The 21,317-nt window shown below is 42.0% G+C and overlaps 6 non-coding genes across 6 annotated transcripts; 3 read left to right on the forward strand and 3 right to left on the reverse strand.

Moving 5' to 3' along the window:
* Positions 1-1,158: 1,158 nt before the first annotated feature.
* On the reverse strand, positions 1,159-1,240 carry trnal-uag (transfer RNA leucine (anticodon UAG)). The gene has a single exon. It is a non-coding gene; the product is annotated as a tRNA-Leu (tRNA).
* Positions 1,241-5,078: 3,838 nt separating this feature from the next.
* Positions 5,079-5,151, reverse strand: trnar-ucg (transfer RNA arginine (anticodon UCG)). The gene has a single exon. It is a non-coding gene; the product is annotated as a tRNA-Arg (tRNA).
* Positions 5,152-11,839: 6,688 nt separating this feature from the next.
* trnam-cau (transfer RNA methionine (anticodon CAU)) lies at positions 11,840-11,911 on the forward strand. Its single transcript has one exon. It is a non-coding gene; the product is annotated as a tRNA-Met (tRNA).
* Positions 11,912-13,279: 1,368 nt separating this feature from the next.
* trnam-cau (transfer RNA methionine (anticodon CAU)) lies at positions 13,280-13,351 on the forward strand. Its single transcript has one exon. It is a non-coding gene; the product is annotated as a tRNA-Met (tRNA).
* Positions 13,352-13,619: 268 nt separating this feature from the next.
* On the forward strand, positions 13,620-13,701 carry trnal-uag (transfer RNA leucine (anticodon UAG)). Its single transcript has one exon. It is a non-coding gene; the product is annotated as a tRNA-Leu (tRNA).
* A 6,214-nt stretch (positions 13,702-19,915) lies between these two features.
* trnan-guu (transfer RNA asparagine (anticodon GUU)) lies at positions 19,916-19,989 on the reverse strand. Its single transcript has one exon. It is a non-coding gene; the product is annotated as a tRNA-Asn (tRNA).
* Between the last annotated feature and the right edge of the window lie 1,328 nt (positions 19,990-21,317).

Consider the following 21,317-nt stretch of genomic DNA (forward strand, 5'->3'; position numbering starts at 1 on the left):
AATCTTTACAGAAGAGAGCATAGCAAGAGAATAGTATAAACTGGTGGAACTCAACAATATGATCAACTAGCAGAGGATGGTTTCGATCCATCGACCTCTGGGTTATGGGCCCAGCACGCTTCAGCTGCGCCACTCTGCTTTTGCATTTTAGTCTGTAGGCGTAAGACAGGAAATTTTGTTGGGAGATACATTTGAGGATTTAAAGCACCTCGGAACAAGCGCTGTGCAACTCAGCTTCCATGTGTCTTGGTTAAGGTTTTGGAAATCTAGGAACTTCCAAGTTACCATCACAACATTAGCAGTCACCGCAGTACTTTCAATGGCGTCTTCAGGCCGTTTTCAGTTCAATCCCTTTACACCACTACGTTAACAGGCCACCCTCATTAGTAGATATACAGAAGTTTAAAATCTGCTACTTCAAATGACTTTGGTCTCTATGGCTAGTATCCCCAACATTGCATCTCCACTGGGATGATTTTCTCAGGATTCATTGCATCAAGGCTTTAAACAGTGCAGAATTAATGGTTTGCCCTCTGAGTCATAGTGTACAAATGTTAGACCTACTGACTGACCACGCATAGCATCTCGCTGTCCTCAGCCATATCCATGACCTGCATTTACAAAACCCCAAAGAGTAACGGCCAAAAACAAACATGAGCCTTGGAAAAGATAGCTTGCCAGCCAGCTGCCAATGTCACAGTGGTAACATCCATTTTCTTGCATGTGCTGTTTCACTGTTTATTCTGTGACCCTGAAGGGACTCTTTAGTTGTGTGTGACATTAATGTATAAGCTTTATTAAGGACTCTCTGTAGTTCCACATATAAAAATGATTTCTGACCAAGGTCCCCTTTATCTCTGGCAGTAGAAGAAACTGAAGTTCTTCAAAATGTCAGTAACAAGTTAGACTGGGTAAAATGAGCTCTCTTTCTGTTGTCAAACATTAAGACTGAAAGGGGCACCTAAAAAGATTTGGGATTCATGTTTGAACCTTATCAGAGGATGAAAGTGGAAGTGGACTTGACATATGGGTTACCTCCCCAAAGGACCAGCAGATGTGTATGATTTCCTGTGAGTTCCATCTTCTTCATGGCAATGTTTTTTTTTAAACTGATTTGTACTTTTGATTGTGAAACTGCCACCAAGAAAGCAGCCATATTGGCAGTGGTGGGATTTGAACCCACGCCTCCACAGAGACTGGAGTCTAAATCCAGCGCCTTAGACAACTCGGCAACACTACCAAATATATATTTGATCCAACTACAAGGGAGCGTCACCTTTAAGAGACGGACTGAACTGAAGGATTGTAATCAACAGTTGTCAGTAGACCCTGTAAGATGAAACTTTTCCAACTCAGAATAACAACTGATGAGTACCAGTTGTGGTCTTGCCACTGTGCAACACCCATAGATATTTCTTGTGCTCTTCATCTAACGCCATGAAATCTTTACAGAAGAGAGCATAGCAAGAGAATAGTATAAACTGGTGGAACTCAACAATACGAACGACTTGCAGAGGATGGTCTCGATCCATCTACCTCTGGGTTATGGGCCCAGCAAGCTTCCAGCTGCGCCACACTGCTTTTGCATCTCAGTCTGTAGACGTAAGACAGTAAATTGTGTTGGATGATACATTTGAGGATTTAAAGCACCTCGGAACAAGCGCTGTGCAACTCAGCTTCCATGTGTCTTGGTTAAGGTTTTGGAAATCTAGGAACCTCCAAGTTACCATCACAACATTAGCAGTCACCGCAGTACTTTCAATGGCGCCTTCAGTCCGTTTTCAGTTCAATCCCTTTACACCACTATGTTAACAGGCCAATCTCATTAGTGGATATACAGAAGTTTAAAATCTGCTACTTCAAATGACTTTGGTCTCTATGGCTAGTATCCCCAACATTACATCTCCACTGGGATGATTTTCTCAGGATTCATTGCATTAAGGCTTTAAACAGTGCAGTATTAATGGTTTGCCCTCTGAGTCATAGTGTACAAATGTTAGACCTAAAGACTGACCACGCATCTCGCTGTCCTCAGCCATATCCATGACCTGCATTTACAAAACCCCAAAGAGTAACGGCCAAAAACAAACATGAGCCTTGGAAAAGATAGCTTGCCAGCCGCCAATGTCACAGTGGTAACATCCATTTTTTTTGCATGTGCTGTTTCACTGTTTATTCTGTGACCCTGAAGGGACTCTTTAGTTGTGTGTGACATTAATGTATAAGCTTTATTAAGGACTCTGTGTAGGGATTTGAACCCACGCCGCCACAGAGACTGGAGCCTAAATCCAGCTCTTTAGACCACTCGGCCACACTACCAAAGATAACTTTAAGCCAACTATAAGGGAGCCCATTAATCCATCCATTATCTGCTGCTTGTCCGGGGATCGGGTCTCGGGTGCAGCAGCCTAATTAGAGAGACCCAGACGTCCCTCTCCCCAGCCACTTCCTCCAGCTCTTCTTGGGGGACCCCGAGGCGTTCCCAGGCCAGCCGAGAGACATAGTCTCTCCAACGTCTCCTGGGTCTTCCCCGGGGCGTCCTCCCAGTGGGACGGGCCCGGAACACCTCACCGGGGAGGCGTCCAGGAGGCATTCTCACCAGATGCCCGAGCCACCTCATCTGACTCCTCTCGATGCGGAAGAGCAGCGGATCTACTCCGAGCCCTTCCAAGATGACCGAGCTTCTCACCCTATCTCTAAGGGAGAGCCCAGACACCCTGCGGAGGAAAGTCATTTCGGCCGCTTGTATTCGCGATCTCGTTCTTTCGGTCACTACCCACAGCTCGTGACCATAGGTGAGGGTAGGAACATATACTGACCGGTAAATCGAGAGCTTCGTCTTCTGGCTCAGCTCCTTCTGAGCCCGCATCACTGCAGACGCCGCACCGATCCGCCTGTCAATCTCCTGCTCCCTTCGTCCCTCACTCGTGAACAAGACCCAGAGATACTTGAACTCCTTCAAAATAATACATTGCTGGTGTTGCATTGGTTTCTCTCCACCCGAGAAGAGGTGTTGATTATGTCCTGTGAGAAGCGGGGCTAGGGATGTCTGCTCACATTGCTTCCCTTGTTATCCGTTCCAGGACAAGCAGCATCAAATATATTGATATATCTTTGAAAGTCATGTCTTAAGGAAGGGCACCTACATGTGTGCTGTTGTTGCTGATGTTAGCACCACGCTCTGACCAGCTGAGCCAACCGGCCTGATTTTCAGTTGACCTATGAGCAAATTTGTGCGAGAATAAGTGCTCTCAGTGTTTTCTCTGTTACCTATTTAAGTCACACAAACATTTTATACAGCTTGCCTTTGGTATTGCAGATTTGGATGTTATCAGCAGGTGAGTTGAAAGACTTCTAGTTCTTCAAAGAATGCTTTCAATGCAATTTTTTTATCATTTGTTATATGCTACAATAACTTACTCATCCAAGTTTCTCATCTTTGTATAGCTTGAGTATAGGCAGTATGGGGAAGCCAAGATTATTGCGTAACATCAGTTCAACTTTGGATTTTTTTACCAGTAACAGACTGGTAAAATACTCCGACTTTAATGATATGCCATTCAGAGGATTTCTGACACGGAGTACAACTAGCAAAGTACTTACCAGCTTTCACCATGTGTTTATTTGGTTAGTACTCAGTACAGTGCTCTTGATTTATTTACAGTAATGACAGCTTACAATTAAACAAGACAACCACGAAGGGACTCAAACCCTCAATCTTCTGATCCGAAGTCAGACTCCTTGTCCGTTAGGCCACATGGTCTCACCTGAGTCATCCGGCCGGTACAGGGGTGGTCTGCTGCCAAGTGTGAAACAGCCAGGAATAAAATTGTACCTCCAAGTGTGAGGCTCTGATCCTCAGTTGGAAAACTGCAACTGGTTCTTCTTGCTTAGAACCAGTTGCTGCCTCAAGTGGAAGAGTTTAGGGATCAGACCATTTTGACCACGACTGGAGGATCTCGTTCTACCAGTCGATCTTCCTTCCAACGCTCACCTCTGGTCACTCCTTATGAGTGGTGACTAAAGGAATGAGATTGCGAATGCATAAGGGCTGAAATCATCTTCCACTCTGTGGTGATTAGGCTCACCCTCTTGGATCAGGGTGATAGGCGTAGTCATCTGGAATACGCTGAGAATACAGTCTCTGCCGCTCTTCTTTGAATGAAGCCAGATCAGGCGGTATGGGCATCTGGTCAGAATATCATGTAGATTCCCCCCAGGGGAGATATTTTGGATCAGTTGCACGGTGAGGAGGCCTGAGGGAAGGTCCAGGACTCACAAGAAATAAACCATGCTGGTCTTGCATTGGTATTTCTGTGTGTCCACCCGAGAAGAGGTGTAGATTATGTCTTGTGAGAATCGGGGCAAGGGATGTCTGCTCACATTGCTTCCCCTGTGATCCGTTCCAGGACAAGCAGCATCAAATATATTGATATATCTTTAAAAGTCATGTGTTATGGAAGGGCGCCTACACATGTGCTGTTGTTGCTGATATTCGTGGCCAGTATGGGGAGTGAACCCATGACCTTGGCTTTATTAGCACCACACGCTGACCAGCCTAGCTAACCGGCCTGATTTTGAGTTGCCCTATGAGCAAATTTGTGCGAGAATAAGTGCTCTCAGTGTTTTCTCTGTTACCTATTTAAGTCACACAAACATTCTATACAGCTTGCCTTTGGTATTGCGGATTTGGATGTTATCAGCAGGTGAGATGAAAGACTTTTAGTTCTTCAAAAAATTGCTTTCAAAGCAATTATTTTATCATTTGTTATATGCTACAATGACTCGACGTGATAGAACTTACTCATTCAAGTCTCTCATCTTTTTTTTATAGCTTGAGTATAGGCAGTATGGGGAAGCTAAGATCATTGCGCAACATCAGCTTAACTTTGGATCTTTTTTACCAGTAACAGACTGGTAAAATCCTCCGACTTTAATGGCATGCCATTCAGAGGATTTCTGACACGGAGTACAACTAGCAAAGTACTTACCAGCTTTCACCATGTGTTTATTTGGTTAGTACTCAGTACAGTGCTCTTGATTTCTGTACATATATGACAGCATACAACTAAACAAGACAACCACGAAGGGACTCGAACCCTCAATCTTCTGATCCGAAGTCAGACGCCTTGTCCTTTAGGCCACATGGTCTCACCTGAGTCATCTGGCCGGTACAGGGGTGGTCTGCTGCCAAGTGTGAAACAGCCAGGAATAAAATTGTACCTCCAAGTCTGAGGCTCTGATCCTTAGTTGGAAAAGGGTTGAGGGCCCTCTTCTTGCTTAGAACCAGTTGCTGCCTCAAGTGGAAGAGTTTAGGGATCAGACCATTTTGACCACGACTGGAGGATCTCGTTCTACCAGTCGATCTTCCTTCCAACGCTCACCTCTGGTCACTCCTTATGAGTGGTGACTAAATGAATGAGATTGCGAATGCATAAGGGCTGAAATCATCTTCCACTCTGTGGTGATTAGGCTCACCCTCTTGGATCAGGGTGATAGGCGTAGTCATCTGGAATACGCTGAGAATAAAGTCTCTGCCGCTCTTCTTTGAATGAAGTCAGATCAGGCGGTATGGGCATCTGGTCAGAATATCATGTAGATTCCCCCCAGGGGAGATATTTTGGATCAGTTGCACGGTGAGGAGGCCTGAGGGAAGGTCCTGGGCCCTCATTTATCATTAGTGCGTAGAATCCCTTCTAAATCCTGTCGTAGGAGTGAAATTTAGAATGTGCCCAAGTACAAAAAAAATCGGCATTCATCAAACCTTCTTAGACAGGTCGTACGCACACTGGATTTCTGACATGGAGTACAACTAGCAAAGTACTTACCAGCTTTCACCATGTATTTATTTGGTTAGTACTCAGTACAGTGCTCTCGATTTCTGTACAGAAATGACAGCATAGAACGAAAAATATGGGATCAAAAAAGGGTCAGAAAGATTTTGTACTTGTACAATGATGTTCACATGTGTAATAAAGTTTTGAAGTTGTACAAATATTTTGTGTCTATGTAAAAACATTTTGTGCATTTGTAACAAAGTTTTGAAGTTATAAAAACAGTTTGTGCATGTGTAAAACTAAATCCGACCTTCAAGTACGACCCTGAAGCTACAAGTTTACAAAACTCAAGTTAGGAGTACGAATTTTTACCTATTTTGACGCCTGAGTGAATAGCCAATCAGCATGTTGCTTACTGACTTGCCAATCAACCCGGTGCCCACCCACGTGCCAACCAACCATCCAATGAAGGAGCAGCAATTTCTGCCGGCCGGGATCTCAGCGCCAACGACACTCAGTGGGCACACGTTGGTACTGATGGAGGAAAAACAGGATGGATCAAACGCTTCTGCTCAGGTAAGTTAATTAAAGATATCGGCAATTTCACAATGTTGCAAAAGTTTCTCAATGTCGTCATATAAGCGGTCATATAGGCCTAACGATGTGAAATGACAGGTGCCGTGCCAAAAGTTGATTGCTGCCAGAAATTGATTTCCGGTACGCGGGAGCGCGCACAGTCTGTTCAATTTGAAAAGCGTAGCTCAGTGTTTCGATGTTTCCCTCCTCCACTCACCACACCTGATTCAAATTATCAGCTCGCCATCAAGCTCAGCAGTGGCCTAATAAGGAGCCATTCATTTGAATCAGGTGTGTTGGAGCAGGGGACATAAAACAAGCAGGGCAGTGGGTCCCGAGGACCGGAATGAAGAAACGCTGGTATGTGGCTCATATATGTGAGACGACAATGACGATCGTGTGTTGACTATAATCATCAAATGTTATTTATTTTTTTATCTGTGTTTATCGTTGTTGGATAGATGGTGATTTATATCTGGCTTACATTAAGGCTTATAAAGACATTTGGATACTGGATATTTCTTTTTGGTCTCAAAATGACTTTTTATAACTCTGCAGAGTTATATTTACAAGATTTGACCGTTATATCCCTACCTGACAGGCAGCGTACCTTTTGTGATGGATACTCCCACAGGAGTCTATTTGGTGTTGCTAATGTTTAGATTTTATGATAGATAGGCTACATCTGTATATTTTGGAGTTCATAAATTGCACAGAATGTATTATACACTTGCTTATGGGGGAGGTATAAATGATAACCTCTTCAATTCCTCTATGGCAGGACGTGATGGTGGGCCGGCATATTCTGGACCGACTGCAGTCCAGGTTGGAGCAGGCATTGCAGCGACTGCCCTTGGACCTGGACTATCTCGAGTTCATATGCATGAGTGAAATGACTCTGATTATGTCACTCTCTGCTCACGTAGACTTCACACAGGAGGTAAGTTAAATGGTGTTTGTGCGATGTGGCTTGGTTATTCTGCAGGGTTCCTAGGTTTTGATAAAACCTGCAATAGTCATGGAAAGCCCCCAGGTTGGTCTAATATTTACAGCCAATTCAGACATTTATGTATCTTGTTCACATGTTCCAATCAGTCCACAGACAGAAGTTAGATGCCAAAGATAAAAAACTTTTGTATTCTTGGATTTAATGTTACACCACTTTGATAAATAAGGTCCACTGACTGCAGTGACAAATGAAAATGTTCTTCCTTCTTTCTTTTAGGTATTTGAAGGTCTTCTCCAGCTGCACACCCTCATCAGCACTGAATTAGATGGGAGAAGAAAAGCAGTTGTAGTGGACAGGACTGCTGGAGAAAGGGGGTTTCCAAAGTTGGTTATTTCCAAAGACCACCTCCAGCATTTGATTGAAATCAACCTCTCTGTCCCCTGTATTTCCAAACTGCTGGGTGTATCAGTGAGCACACATTACATTACAATACATTAATATACCATTAATACAGAAATATTCCATACCTCCTGCTTTATATAGCAGCCAACCTCCCGTCAGTTCCCTCATTTTGGGGTATGTTTCAGTCAGGGCTCTGGCAATCTACATTCAGATAGACATGAAAATCACAAGTTTTTTTTGTGCTTACTCTCCCTGCTTTTCTCCCAATTTTGGACATACACAATTTAGCTCATGCATGGGCCAAATCAGATTCTTATACCACACAAAGTGGCAAAAGGTATTTATAATTAGAGAAAAGAATATATTTTTGTTATGATGCATTCCTGACGTTTACATAGTATAGGTAACTAAACATGTCTCTTTCCAAACATTATGATAACATTGCAATACCTTGTCTGGTGCCAAAAAGTGAGCAGAACACCATGGAATTTTACTCAGGTATGTTTTAGCTAAAAAACATCCAAAGTAATACCTCTGTGTGGTCAGCATTGTCATTCATGCTTATGGTGCGTTTTCCAAGTCCTGCCCTTAGGAGCCTGGAATCATCTTTTGGAGTTCTGTCTGTTGTTTCTGGTAACAGACAGAAATTCAATTCCAGCTGTTTGCCAACTGGAATTGTAATACTCTGCCTCTTTCCTCTGCCCCTCCTCATTTGGAACAATGCTGGAAATGATCTAATAAAGAAATGGAATAAGCTGTAATAAATACTATAATCACTGTAAAATATGCAAATGATCCTATATGGTCAAAAATGATAATAGGAAGACAAATGATGTTTTAATTTCTATTAAGGCAAGGCAATTTTATTTCTAGCGCACAATTCATACACAGGGCAATTCAAAGTGCTTCACAGCTACATAAAATCACAAGAAGGCAATAATATCATTAAAAAAATAAAAGAAATAAAATAATAATAAAAAACCCATTAAAATAATCATTAGTTGATTAAAAAAGTGAAGAGTGCAGATAAAATACTTTCAGGTGTCATATGCACAGCTAAATAGAACTGTTTTCAGCCTGGATTTAAACATTGTCAGAGTTGAGGCCTGTCGCACATCTTCTGGAAGACTGTTCCAGATTTTAGGAGCATAAAACTGAAACGCAGCCTCACCTTGTTTAGTTCTGACTCTGGGCACCAGCAGGAGACCCCTCCCTGAGGTTCTCAGAGCCCGAGTTGGGCTATGACATAAGCTATTCACAGTGATAACTTATGTCATCATAGGGTATGAAGCATGAATAACACAAATATGTGCACAAACATTACTAACTGTAACAACAGATGGATAATCTGTACATATGACTGTCATACCTTTGCATTTCTCTTCCAATATTTGAAGCTGCTGGCTGTTGCCGTGGTGGCTGCATGAGGAGTGGTGGCTGGAGGCTGGAACACAAAGACGACTTAGGATAACATAAAATTATTCTGAGTACAACGACATTATAGAATAAGTCACACACTCCACATCCCATGCAAAGTCAGCATTGTTCTACCTTTGCATTTCTCTTCCAGTGTTGGAAGCTGCTGGCTGTTGCCGTGGTGGCTGCATCTGAATTGGTGGCTGGGGGCTGGAACACAAACACGACTTAGGATAACATGAAATTATACTGACATTGTAGAATAAGTCAGACACTCCACCTTCCATGCAAAGTTAACACTGTGCTAATGCCAACATTCAAAATTTGTGTTTTAAGTTATTTGTCCTTGTATGTATTTATTTATATGAAGTTATTTGACTTTTTCTGCTGCCACTTGAACAGGGCTTCCTGGCAGACTGAAAAGAGCTGGACTTTGCGAACCTCATTCTGTTATTTCTTTGTACAGATCCTCTGGCCAGCACTTCTAATTTCCCTATTCTGCCTTAATTGGACATGTTCTAAGTTGATAGTTATAGATGTTGACAATACTGAGCAATAAATAAATTACACTCATGCCCATCTCATCATACCTTTGTCTGGCTCCTTGATGTGGTGCAGCTTGTGTCCTCGCATTTGACAAAATGTCAATGAAGTTGCGGACTGCTACCTCAACTACAGAGTGATCATCCTGTGGGAGACATAGAGCTTTATTCTCTGTATCCATCACAAAAGGTATGTTGTCAGATAGGGATCTAAGGGGGAGGGGGGCTGTTGGTGGTTAGGTTACGTCATAGCCATGATCATGTACACTGATGAAATGAATGAATGAAAATAGACTCTCACGTGTCGCAGGTGGTGCTAATTGAACGCTTGAAGAAAAGATTGGATTACGGGTAGGACAACGTTTTGGGCTAAACAAGCGATGCGGTTAGTCTTTCTTCTGGTGTCTGTCTTTTTGATACTCACTGATTAAACTGACGAAATTTTGCAGTGGATAGCCTGAGTAACTGGCATGCCGGGGGCCGCGGATGAGTTTTTCTTACTTGTGAGCAATGAAGTCGGCGGTGATCAGAGTAATTTGTGGTTATTATCAGTATAAGCAGAGCGAATCACAACTTTAATGGAGTGCGGTTCAGTTTGGCATTATTGTCAGTCTGTTAGAAAAACATTTAATTTTATTCAAATAGAAAAATAAAATGTATAGCCTGTAGCCTAGGCTGTAAAAATAATAGTCATTATTAAAGTAGCCGGCTATATGTGCTGGCCGGCTACAAGGAAAGCCCTGATTATGAACTGGGAGATTTAGCATTAGCTGGTTGGAAGTCAGCACAGTTATGTCAGTTGAACTGCAGTAAAACAACGCAGCCACACACGCACGCACGCACGCACGCACGCACGCACGCACGCACGCACGCACACAGTCGGCTGACACGGTGACACGGACTAGCGCCTCTCGCACGCGCGCATGAAACTACAGTTTTTGTCAGAAGAGCCGTCATTTCACATCGTTAGGCCTATATGACAAAATATAGCTTTAAAACTGATACAAATACAATTGGTAAGAATAATAATGCAATTTGTTGCAATAATAACAATACAGAGAAGAGTATTAAACCACCACACACCTAATACTGCTTATATTTTTTATATTATAAAACATAAAATAACAATAACAATAAAAGTAGCAAGCCAAGGGGAACTCCAGGGAAAAGAGAAGTGTTTTCAGTCAAAGTTAGTAGTGCTATACAAATAATACTACATGTACTGTTATTATTAAGAATAGTTACCAGTTCTGTAGTCTGGACAGTGGCAGGAGTGCTGGCTACACTGGTCGTGGCAGGTCATGAGCCATCGGACGGGTCCAGCATCTCATTAGTAGGATCCAGGTTGAGGTCCAAACTGCTGTCTCCAAAGCCCTCTTCCTCCAACTCTTCCTCTGTGCCCACATCCTCCAACAGCTGGTCTGTTGCCTCAGAGTCAGGATCCACGTCCTGCAAGGCCTGTCCTGTTTGGCTATACAGGTAATCTACACTGAGGAGTTTACCTGGGACAAATGTTAGAATAAGTCCTTAATTAAAGCTTATACATTAATGTCACACACAACTAAAGAGTCCCTTCAGGGTCACAGAATAAACAGTGAAACAGCACATGCAAAAAAATGGATATTTTGGAAGCTGACTGGCAAGCTATCTTTTCCAAGGCTCATGTTTGTTTTTGGCCGTTACTCTTTGGGGTTTTGTAAATGCAGGTCATGGATATGGCTGAGGACAGCGAGATACTATGCGTGGTCAGTCAGTAGGTCTAACATTTGTACACTATGACTCAGAGGGCAAACCATTGATTCTGCACTGTTTAAAGCCTTGATGCAATGAATCCTAAGAAAATCATCCCAGTGGAGATGCAATGTTGGGGATACTAGCCATAGAGACCAAAGTCATTTGAAGTAGCAGATTTTAAACTTCTGTATATCTACTAATGAGGTGGCCTGTTAACATAGTGGTGTAAAGGGATTGAACTGAAAACGGCCTGAAGACGCCATTGAAAGTACTGCGGTGACTGCTAATGTTGTGATGGTAACTTGGAGGTTCCTAGATTTCCAAAACCTTAACCAAGACACATGGAAGCTGAGTTGCACAGCGCTTGTTCCGAGGTGCTTTAAATCCTCAAATGTATCTCCCAACACAATTTGCTGTGTTACGTCTACAGACTGAGATGCAAAAGCAGAGTGGCGCAGCGGAAGCGTGCTGGGCCCATAACCCAGAGGTCGATGGATCGAAACCATCCTCTGCTAGTCGATTATCTTGTTGAGTTCCACCAGTTTATACTCTTCTCTTCCTATGCTCTCTTCTGTAAAGATTTCATGGCGTTAGATGAAGAGCACAAGAAATATCTATGGGTGTTGCACAGTGGCAAGACTACAACTGGTACTCATCAGTTGTTATTCTGAGTTAGAAAAGTTTCATCTTACAGGGTCTACTGACAACTGTTGATTACAATCCTTCAGTTCAGTCCATCTTTTAAAGGTGACGCTCCCTTGTAGTTGGCTCAAAGATATCTTTGGTAGTGTGGCCGAGTGGTCTAAGGTGCTGGATTTAGGCTCCAGTCTCTGTGGAGGTGTGGGATCAAATAACACCACTGCCAATATGGCTGCTTTCTTGGTGGCAGTTTCACAATCAAAAGTACAAATCAGTTTAAAAAAAACATCACCATGAAGAAGATGGAACTCACAGGAAATCATACACATGTGCTGGTCCTTTGGGGAGGAAACCCATATGTCATGTCCACTTCCACTTTCATCCTCTGATAAGGTTCAAACATGAATCCCAAATCTTTTTAGGTGCCCCTTTCAGTCTTAATGTGTGACAACAGAAAGAAAGCTCATTTTACCCAGTCTAACCTGTTACTGACATTTTGAAGAACTTCAGTTTCTTCTACTGCCAGAGATAAAGGGGACCTTGGTCAGAAATCAATTTTATATGTAGAACTACAGAGAGTCCTTAATAAAGCTTATACGTTAATGTCACACACAACTAAAGAGTCCCTTCAGGGTCACAGAATAAACAGTGACACAGCACATGCAAAAAAAATGGATGTTACCACTGTGACATTGGCAGCTGGCTGGCAAGCTATCTTTTCCAAGGCTCATGTTTGTTTTTGGCCGTTACTCTTTGGGGTTTTGTAAATGCAGGTCATGGATATGGCTGAGGACAGCGAGATGCTATGCGTGGTCAGTCAGTAGGTCTAACATTTGTACACTATGACTCAGAGGGCAAACCATTAATTCTGCACTGTTTAAAGCCTTGATGCAATGAATCCTAAGAAAATCCTCCCAGTGGAGATGTAATGTTGGGGCTACTAGCCATAGAGATCAAAGTCATTTGAAGTAGCAGATTTTAAACTTCTGTATATCTACTAATGAGGTGGCCTGTTAACATAGTGGTGTAAAGGGATTGAACTGAAAACGGCCTGAAGACGCCATTGAAAGTACTGCGGTGACTGCTAATGTTGTGATGGTAACTTGGAGGTTCCTAGATTTCCAAAACCTTAACCAAGACACATGGAAGCTGAGTTGCACAGCGCTTGCTCCGAGGTGCTTTAAATCCTCAAATGTATCTCCCAACACAATTTGCTGTCTTACGTCTACAGACTGAGATGCAAAAGCAGAGTGGCGCAGTGGAAGCGTGCTGGGCCCATAACCCAGAGGTCGATGGATCGAAACCATCCTCTGCTAGTTGATCATCTTGTTGAGTTCCACCAGTTTATACTCTTCTCTTCCTATGCTCTCTTCTGTAAAGATTTCATGGCGTTAGATGAAGAGCACAAGAAATATCTATGGGTGTTGCACAGTGGCAAGACTACAACTGGTACTCATCAGTTGTTATTCTGAGTTAGAAAAGTTTCATCTTACAGCGTCTACTGACAACTGTTGATTACAATCCTTCAGTTCAGTCCAACTTTTAAAGGTGACGCTCCCTTGTAGTTGGCTCAAAGATATCTTTTGTAGTGTGGCCGAGTGGTCTAAGGAGCTGGATTTAGGCTCCAGTCTCTATGGAGGCGTGGGTTCAAATCCCACCACTGCCAATATGGCTGCTTTCTTGGTGGCAGTTTCACAATCAAAAGTACAAATCAGTTTAAAAAAAACATCGCCATGATGAAGATGGAACTCACAGGAATTCATACACATGTGCTGGTCCTTTGGGGAGGTAACCCATATGTCAAGTCCACTTCCACTTTCATCCTCTGATAAGGTTCAAACATGAATCCCAAATCTTTCTAGGTGCCCCTTTCAGTCTTAATGTGTGACGACAGAAAGAAAGCTCATTTTACCCAGTCTAACCTGTTACTGACATTTTGAAGAACTTCAGTTTCTTCTACTGCCAGAGATAAAGAGGACCTTGGTCAGAAATCATTTATATGTGGAACTACAGAGAGTCCTTAATAAAGCTTATACGTTAATGTCACACACAACTAAAGAGTCCCTTCAGGGTCACAGAATAAACAGTGAAACAGCTCATAAAAAAAATGGATGTTACCACTGTGACATTGGCAGCTGGCTGGCAAGCTATCTTTTCCAAGGCTCATGTTTGTTTTTGGCCGTTACTCTTTGGGGTTTTGTAAATGCAGGTCATGGATATGGCGGGTCCAGAAAGTAATCAAGGCAGTAAAAAATAAAATAGCTACACGTAGTTTTAAAATTAATTAATTTACATTTAATTTACATTCATAAAATGGCCAAAAATTAACATTATAAGCGGATTTCTTGATCACTATAAACGAATTATTTAAACAGCATTTGTATAGAAATGATTCCGTCCCAAGCCTTTTGATCTATATAAGCGGTTGATTACTATATCCGTGACCACTATAAGCGGTTTCCACTGTATTAGATAAAACGCAGGAATTAAAACATCATACCATATTAAAAATACACAGAACGGAGCAATAACTGGAGGTAAACAAAGTTAAACGGAGTTAAGACTTGAACAGAGGGAGAGTGTCAGTATTGCGAATGTCGGGGGCGGGGGCTCTGTCCTTTCAGGCTGCTGATCCACATTTACAGTAGCCGATAATGTAAAACAACCTACTGGCTGAAGTATTTGCATTAAGTTCATCATCTCCCTCAGGCTTCCCTAATGTTATCAGTGCACTACACTGTACCCATGTACGCATCCAAGGCAAGGCAATTTGTAGAGCACAATTCGTACACAAGGCAATTCAAAGTGCTTTACAGCTACATAAAATCACAAGAAGGCAAAAAAATTATTCCAAAAAACAAAAAAAATCCTTCATTAATTAATTTAAAAATGAAGAGTGCAGATAAAATACTTTCAGGTGTCATATGCACATGTAAATAGAACTGTTCTCAGCCTGGATTTAAACATTGTCACATTGTCCAGGCCCCTGCTGGAACCGTGGAGGCTGACTATGTAAACCGAACATTTTTCCATATCCTAAATGTACAGGTACACTTTGGGATAATTGTCCATAGACTCTGAACTGGATTTCTCATTTTGAAAAATACCACATCAACCCCTTTGAGTAATGCTGAGCAATGTTACATTTATGCCCTGTGAAAGCTCATCATTGACTCCTATCCTCCGTGCATACAGATGATCTGTGATGGAGCTCATTTCATTTCCAACATTGAGGCTTAATGGCCGGGATCAGTTCATGATTCTAGGATCTTCCGAGCATCCTCACTGGCACAGAGGTTTGCACAAGGCGCAAGAATTTTACTAACCTGAAGGAGTGTACTTTTGAAGTAAGGTGTTGCATAGGCAGAATTTTGGTAATCTAATGAGAGGTCAGGTGTGGAGGTCATCTTAAGGAATTTAAAGTGCTCGTCATACTTTATTATAGATAGCCATATAAGGCACATATTGCATCAAATTGCCAAGTCTTAACACATGTATATCCATCCAACATTTCTCTTATTCTGCAGGAGAGTTCAATGGTGTCCTGCTTGGGGACAGAGGCTATGCATGCTGGGCGTACCTCCTCACGCCATATCCTGATCCAGGAACAAGGGCATGCACATGCACATGCACATGCACATGCACACGCACACGCACACGCACACGCACACGCACACGCACATGCACATGCTAAAACAAGGGCACGGATAGAAATGACCTTTGGCCAAATTAAATACAGGTTCATTGCTTAAAATTCTCAGGCACCATGGCTGACTTCTGACAGAGCCATCTTAAATTTTATAGTATACTTCATATTTTATACATTTTGTCTTGTGGACAACTTTTCAGGCTGAAGTCTGAGTCCCTGCAGGTTCTAGTGCCTGAAAGGTCTCAGTTTCTCCTGACACAGTGAGGGACCTGTACAGGGACACATATTTCCTTTGATCCTTATTGTTGTGACTTTTGAGTTAGAACTTCTTTTCATAATTTAGAATTGACACAGTAGCAGTTTAAGTCAGAGCAAGTGTAAGAAGGCTAAATGGACAGAGATGATTAATAACTTTACACACGTTAGGTGATGGCACCCCACTGTGAATATAAATGTAAAAAACACATTTCTAACACTTTGCATGAATCGTACAATAATGACAAGTTTGAGTTCAAGTTGTGTTGAATTGTTTAATTATTATTAAATGTTTCTCAAGCTGTGGAGAGAAAACAGAATTAAATACAGTTCACAACACGAAATTCTCCTTTATCTGAATTTATACTAACATCCCTCTCCAGTTTCATAATCTCTAGCTTGATCTTTTTTATTTTCAGTTTCTTGTGTTCCATATCTAGTTTGCTGCTCTCTTTATTGGACAAACACATTTCTTCAAAGGCTACTTACCACTCTGAAATATTTTCCTGTGCTTTACCTTCACCTGCTGCCAGGTACGCTTTTGGCTGTTAAGATTGATCCTGTTGAGATGTAACAGTGAAAAATTAATATGTGGGTCACACACTCATGATAATATAGTCACAAAGTATGATGATGCGTGTCGATTATTGGGTTATTAATAAACTGAGCAGGGCCAGTATATTTGTGCTGTACATCACATACAGAGACAGTTCAACATGCTTTATGTAAACACATTATAACACAAAGAGGAGAGCATGAATACATGAGGACAGTAAAATAAATGTCTAACAATTGACAATGGTATGAAACTTTCATAACTTACGCATTTAGTCAGTCTGCAGTTGTTAGTCATGCCGTATTCTTCGCTTTATTGATTGCAGCTGTATTACCATTTCTGGTGATGACACTTCTAAAATCCTCATACAGCTCCATCAGCATTATTTGTTCAGCTGCCGAAAAAATTAGAGCTGTTGTCTTGCTCTCCTTTTCTGCCATCTCCCTTTTTCCACCATCCACTCGTCAGGGCTTCTTACGTTCAGTGCTATGCAGTGTTGTATAGTAACGAAGTAAAAATACTTCACTACTGTACTTAAGTATATTTTGGGATACTTTGTACTTTCCTCGAGTTTAAAATTTTTTGACAACTTTCATTTTTACTTCACTACATTTCCGAACTTAATTGCATACTTTTACTCCAATACATTTTCATTGTTCGGTTTAGTTACTCGTTACAAAAAAAAGAGAGAGAGAGAGAGAGAGAGAAAAAAAACGTAACAGTGTTTTGACCCCATGCATGTTATGCCTGCCCAAAGACGTGGAAATTCTATCTTACAGACACTCCCCTTTTTTAGGTTTTAAGGTAGTTTTTACAAAAAACGTCTTCCTCTTCAGATGCCAGATAAGCTGCAGTTCCCTCCCAATTCTTTTTTTCTTTTGTATAATGACCGGTTGTGTGTGCACCTCCTATAGCTTGTGAAGTACAGTAATCGTAACAGCTTTTTTTCTTGGTGATGTTGGCGCATTTTCTGTACTGAGTTATTTTATTTATTTTTTAGAAAGGTTTTCAAAAGGGGTTTCAAACTGGACTCCCTCTTCAGATGCCAGATAAGCTTCAGTTTTCTCCCATTTTTTCTTTAAATTTTGTTTATAATGATGGCAATAACAGTAGCAGCCTCTTTTGTTTCATTTTTTTCTTAATGGTGTAATGTACACCTCATTTTCAGCACTGACCTTACTTGAAGAAGAAAAACTTAAAGGTTCACAAAGTTTGTATTTTCTGTCTAAACCTGGTTTAAATTTTGCTTGCACTTGGTTGTGTGTAGATTTTAAGTGTATTTGACCTTCAAAGTTTACCAAAATATAAAAAATGTCATTCAAACTGCATTTGCCTTGTTTACTTTTTGCTTTTCATTACATTACTTAAGTACATCTATTTTTACAGTAATTCTCATACTTAAGTACAAGACATTTCGGATACTTTAAGACTTTAAAGGGATAGTTTGTCTCTTTTGACATGAAGCTGTATGACATCCCATATAGCAATATCATTTATGAACATTGACTTACCCCCCGCTGCGTCCTGTGAGCCGAATTCCAGCTGAGTTTTGCGTTCCACGAAGGTAGTCCGGCTAGTTGGCTGGGGTCAAAAAAATAAAGCGTTTTGCTTCTCAAAAAAATATCCGTTCAAAAGAGTAATACATTTGCATCACAAAATGTTGTCCAGGAAAAAGTCAGACCTCACTTCGCTTGGCGCTATTTTTGCCTCCCTTGATATCAATGCGTCCAATGTAAAACAGTGCAGACCGAAGAGAAAACCGAGCACTCCCTGGCCACCTAGCGATAGCCGCACCTGTTACGGTGTTTACTGCTCGGAAGCAGGGGACTGCTCGGTCTGCTCTTCGGTCTGCACAGTTTTACATTGGACGCATTGATATCAAGGGAGGCAAAAATAGCGCCAAGCGAAGCGAGGTCTGACTTTTTCCTGGACAACATTTTGTGATGCAAATGTATTACTCTTTTGAACGGATATTTTTTTGAGAAGCAAAACGCTTTATTTTTTTGACCCCAGCCAACTAGCCGGACTACCTTCGTGGAACGCAAAACTCAGCTGGGATTCGGCTCACAGGACGCAGCGGGAGGTAAGTCAATGTTCATAAATGATATTGCTTTATGGGATGTCATACAGTTTCATGTCAAAAGAAGCGAACTATCCCTTTAACTCAAGTAACATTTCAGTCAGTGACGTGGACTTTTACCAAAGTCATATTTTGGAGGGGTACCTATACTTTTACTTGAGTGTGAGATTTCAGTACTTTATACAACACTGGTGCTATGTAAGCCTCGCTTGGATTAGCCTCACCGAGATGCAGCTGAAATGTCTTCGTGGAGCAACTTGAGGCTTAATTGGGAGATGGTGCTAGTTCAAGCGACGATTTCTGGCTATAGCAAGGCTATCTTTAGCTACCTCTGGTTGCTGACCAGTGGATTTGTTGGTATACACACTCGTCCCTGGGTGGGCTTGAACCACAAACCTTTCAGTTAACAGCCGAATGCGCTGGCTGATTGCGCCACAGAGACTTGCTGTAGCTGTCTGTGGGCGTGGCCTCGATCATTACCACCTCTCATCCCTTCATTAGAGTATGTGTTCGATTTATTTATGTTTGTCATAAGGTTGATATCTGCTGTGTAGGTAACAAGTAAAGTAGCACAAAACAAGTAGTCAATAACTTCCTGGTGCGACTTATTAAAGAAAGAGATTTAATGTCAAATTTAGTCTAAAGTGCCCTCATTTGGTTTCTCAGCCTTTTTGAATTTTTCCTTGTTTGTGTATGACTTTCATAGCAATATGACAAAAAGGTTGTTTTTTCACTTTGCTTGTGCAATTTTGACAAAAGACAGAGGAGCCTCCGGGTTGAGGCATGCATTACACTGCACTTAACAGGTCACCCTTGGAGAAATATTTTGCCAAGGAGCGTGTATAATGCATAAGGAGAGCGTTTTGGCGGCAGAATGTTTACTTGAACTCACGTAATACGCATAAGTCAGAACATCCCTAGGTGGGCTTGAAACACCAACCTTTCGGTTAACAGCCGAACACGCTGGCCGATTCCGCCACAGAGACTCTGCCTGGCTTTTGTTGGCAGTGGGCGTGGCTTCGAGCTTGACTGCCCCCTCATGGCGGTACATGCAAGCGTTCTGAATTTTTGCGTGATGAGACTTGAGTGAAATGCTGCTGATCTATGTCAAACTTGAACCGAAAAGTAGGAGGTGCTATACAGCAAGATTACCAGTTACAATACAATTGTAATATCTCTCATCAAACAGCTCAGCATGCTTTGGCACCTTAACTCTTGTCAACCAAATGACTTAAAGGATAACTTGTGTGTTCAGTGGGACAAGTCACCCATTACAGATATCGATTTGCTACCAAACCTACAACTGGTTGCTGACCAGTAGATTTGTTGGTAGACACAATCGTCCCTGGGTGGGCTCGATCCACCAACCTTTCAGTTAACAGCCGAACGCGCTGGCCGATTGCGCCACAGAGACTTGCTGTAGCTGTCTGTGGGCGTGGCTTCAATCATTACCACCTCTCATCCCTTCATTAGAGTATGTGTTCGATTTATTTATGTTTGTCATAAGATTGATATCTGCTGTGTAGGTAACAAGTAAAGTAGCACAAAACAAGTAGTCAATAACTTCCTGGTGCGACTTATTAAAGAAAGAGATTTAATGTCAATTTTTTTCCCAAGTGCCCTCATTTGGTCTCTCAGCCTTTTTGAATTTTTCTTGTTTGTGTGTGACTTTCATAGCAATATGACAAAAAGGTTGTTTTTTCACTTTGCTTGTGCAATTTTGACAAAAGACAGAGGAGCCTCCAGGTTGAGTCATGTATTACACTGCACTTAACAGGTCACCCTTGGAGAAATATTTTGCCAAGGAGCGTGTATAATGCGTAAGGAGAGCGTTTTGGCGGCAGAATGTTTACTTGAACTCACGTAATACGCATAAATCAGAACATTGTTAAAGCTGCGGTCTGCAACTTTTTTTTAGTCATATTAGCTTGAACTGTCATGGGATTCTGGAAGTAGAATATTAAATAGTCTGTTTAGGAAAAATAATGAAATCTGTACCTCCCTCTGAAGCCTGTAATCATGCTTGCAAAAATCGAGCGCTCCCGACTGTTTTTAACCAATCAAGTTAGGGTGGAGGAATCCTACCTGTCAATCACAGCTTGTGCACACGCTGCTGAGCGTGAGTCTGCACACAGCTTGTGTGCGCTCACACTGGTGTGAACTTACGTGCTCAACCTCGTCCACAGAGGGGGAGGGGTTTGGGGGGCGATTCGGAGCTTTTTAGAGGTTGGGGGAGGGACCTGAAAGTTGTATCAGTTCGAATTTTCCGACTTTAGACTCGTAATTTTGAAAACCTGCCGACTGCAGCTTTAAAGAAAGAGATTTAATGTCAAAATTTTTCCCAACTGCCCTCATTTGGTCTCTCACCCTTTTTGAATTTTGCAAACATGTCAACCAAATGACAAAAAGGTCAAACAAATGACTTAAAGGATAACTTCTGGGTTCAGTGGGACAAGGAACCCCGTGACTCTTTTGATTTGCTACCAAACATTCAACTGGTTGCTGACCAGTGGATTTTTTGGTATAAACAACTGTCGCTGGGTGGGCTCGAACCACCAACCTTTCAGTTAACAGCCACCCAGATAGCAAAACTCTTTTGGCCCGTATCCGGCCCACACCTGACATGTTCATCCGGCCCACATACGGTATGGAATGATGGCACTTGTGCGGTCCGCACACGTTTGCCAGAAGTGGGCCACAACCAAGCCATCACAATGCCAGATGTCAGCCAAAATCAGCCCA

The sequence above is a fragment of the Odontesthes bonariensis genome, chromosome 8, assembly GCF_027942865.1.
Source record: "Odontesthes bonariensis isolate fOdoBon6 chromosome 8, fOdoBon6.hap1, whole genome shotgun sequence".
NCBI lineage: Eukaryota > Metazoa > Chordata > Actinopteri > Atheriniformes > Atherinopsidae > Odontesthes > Odontesthes bonariensis.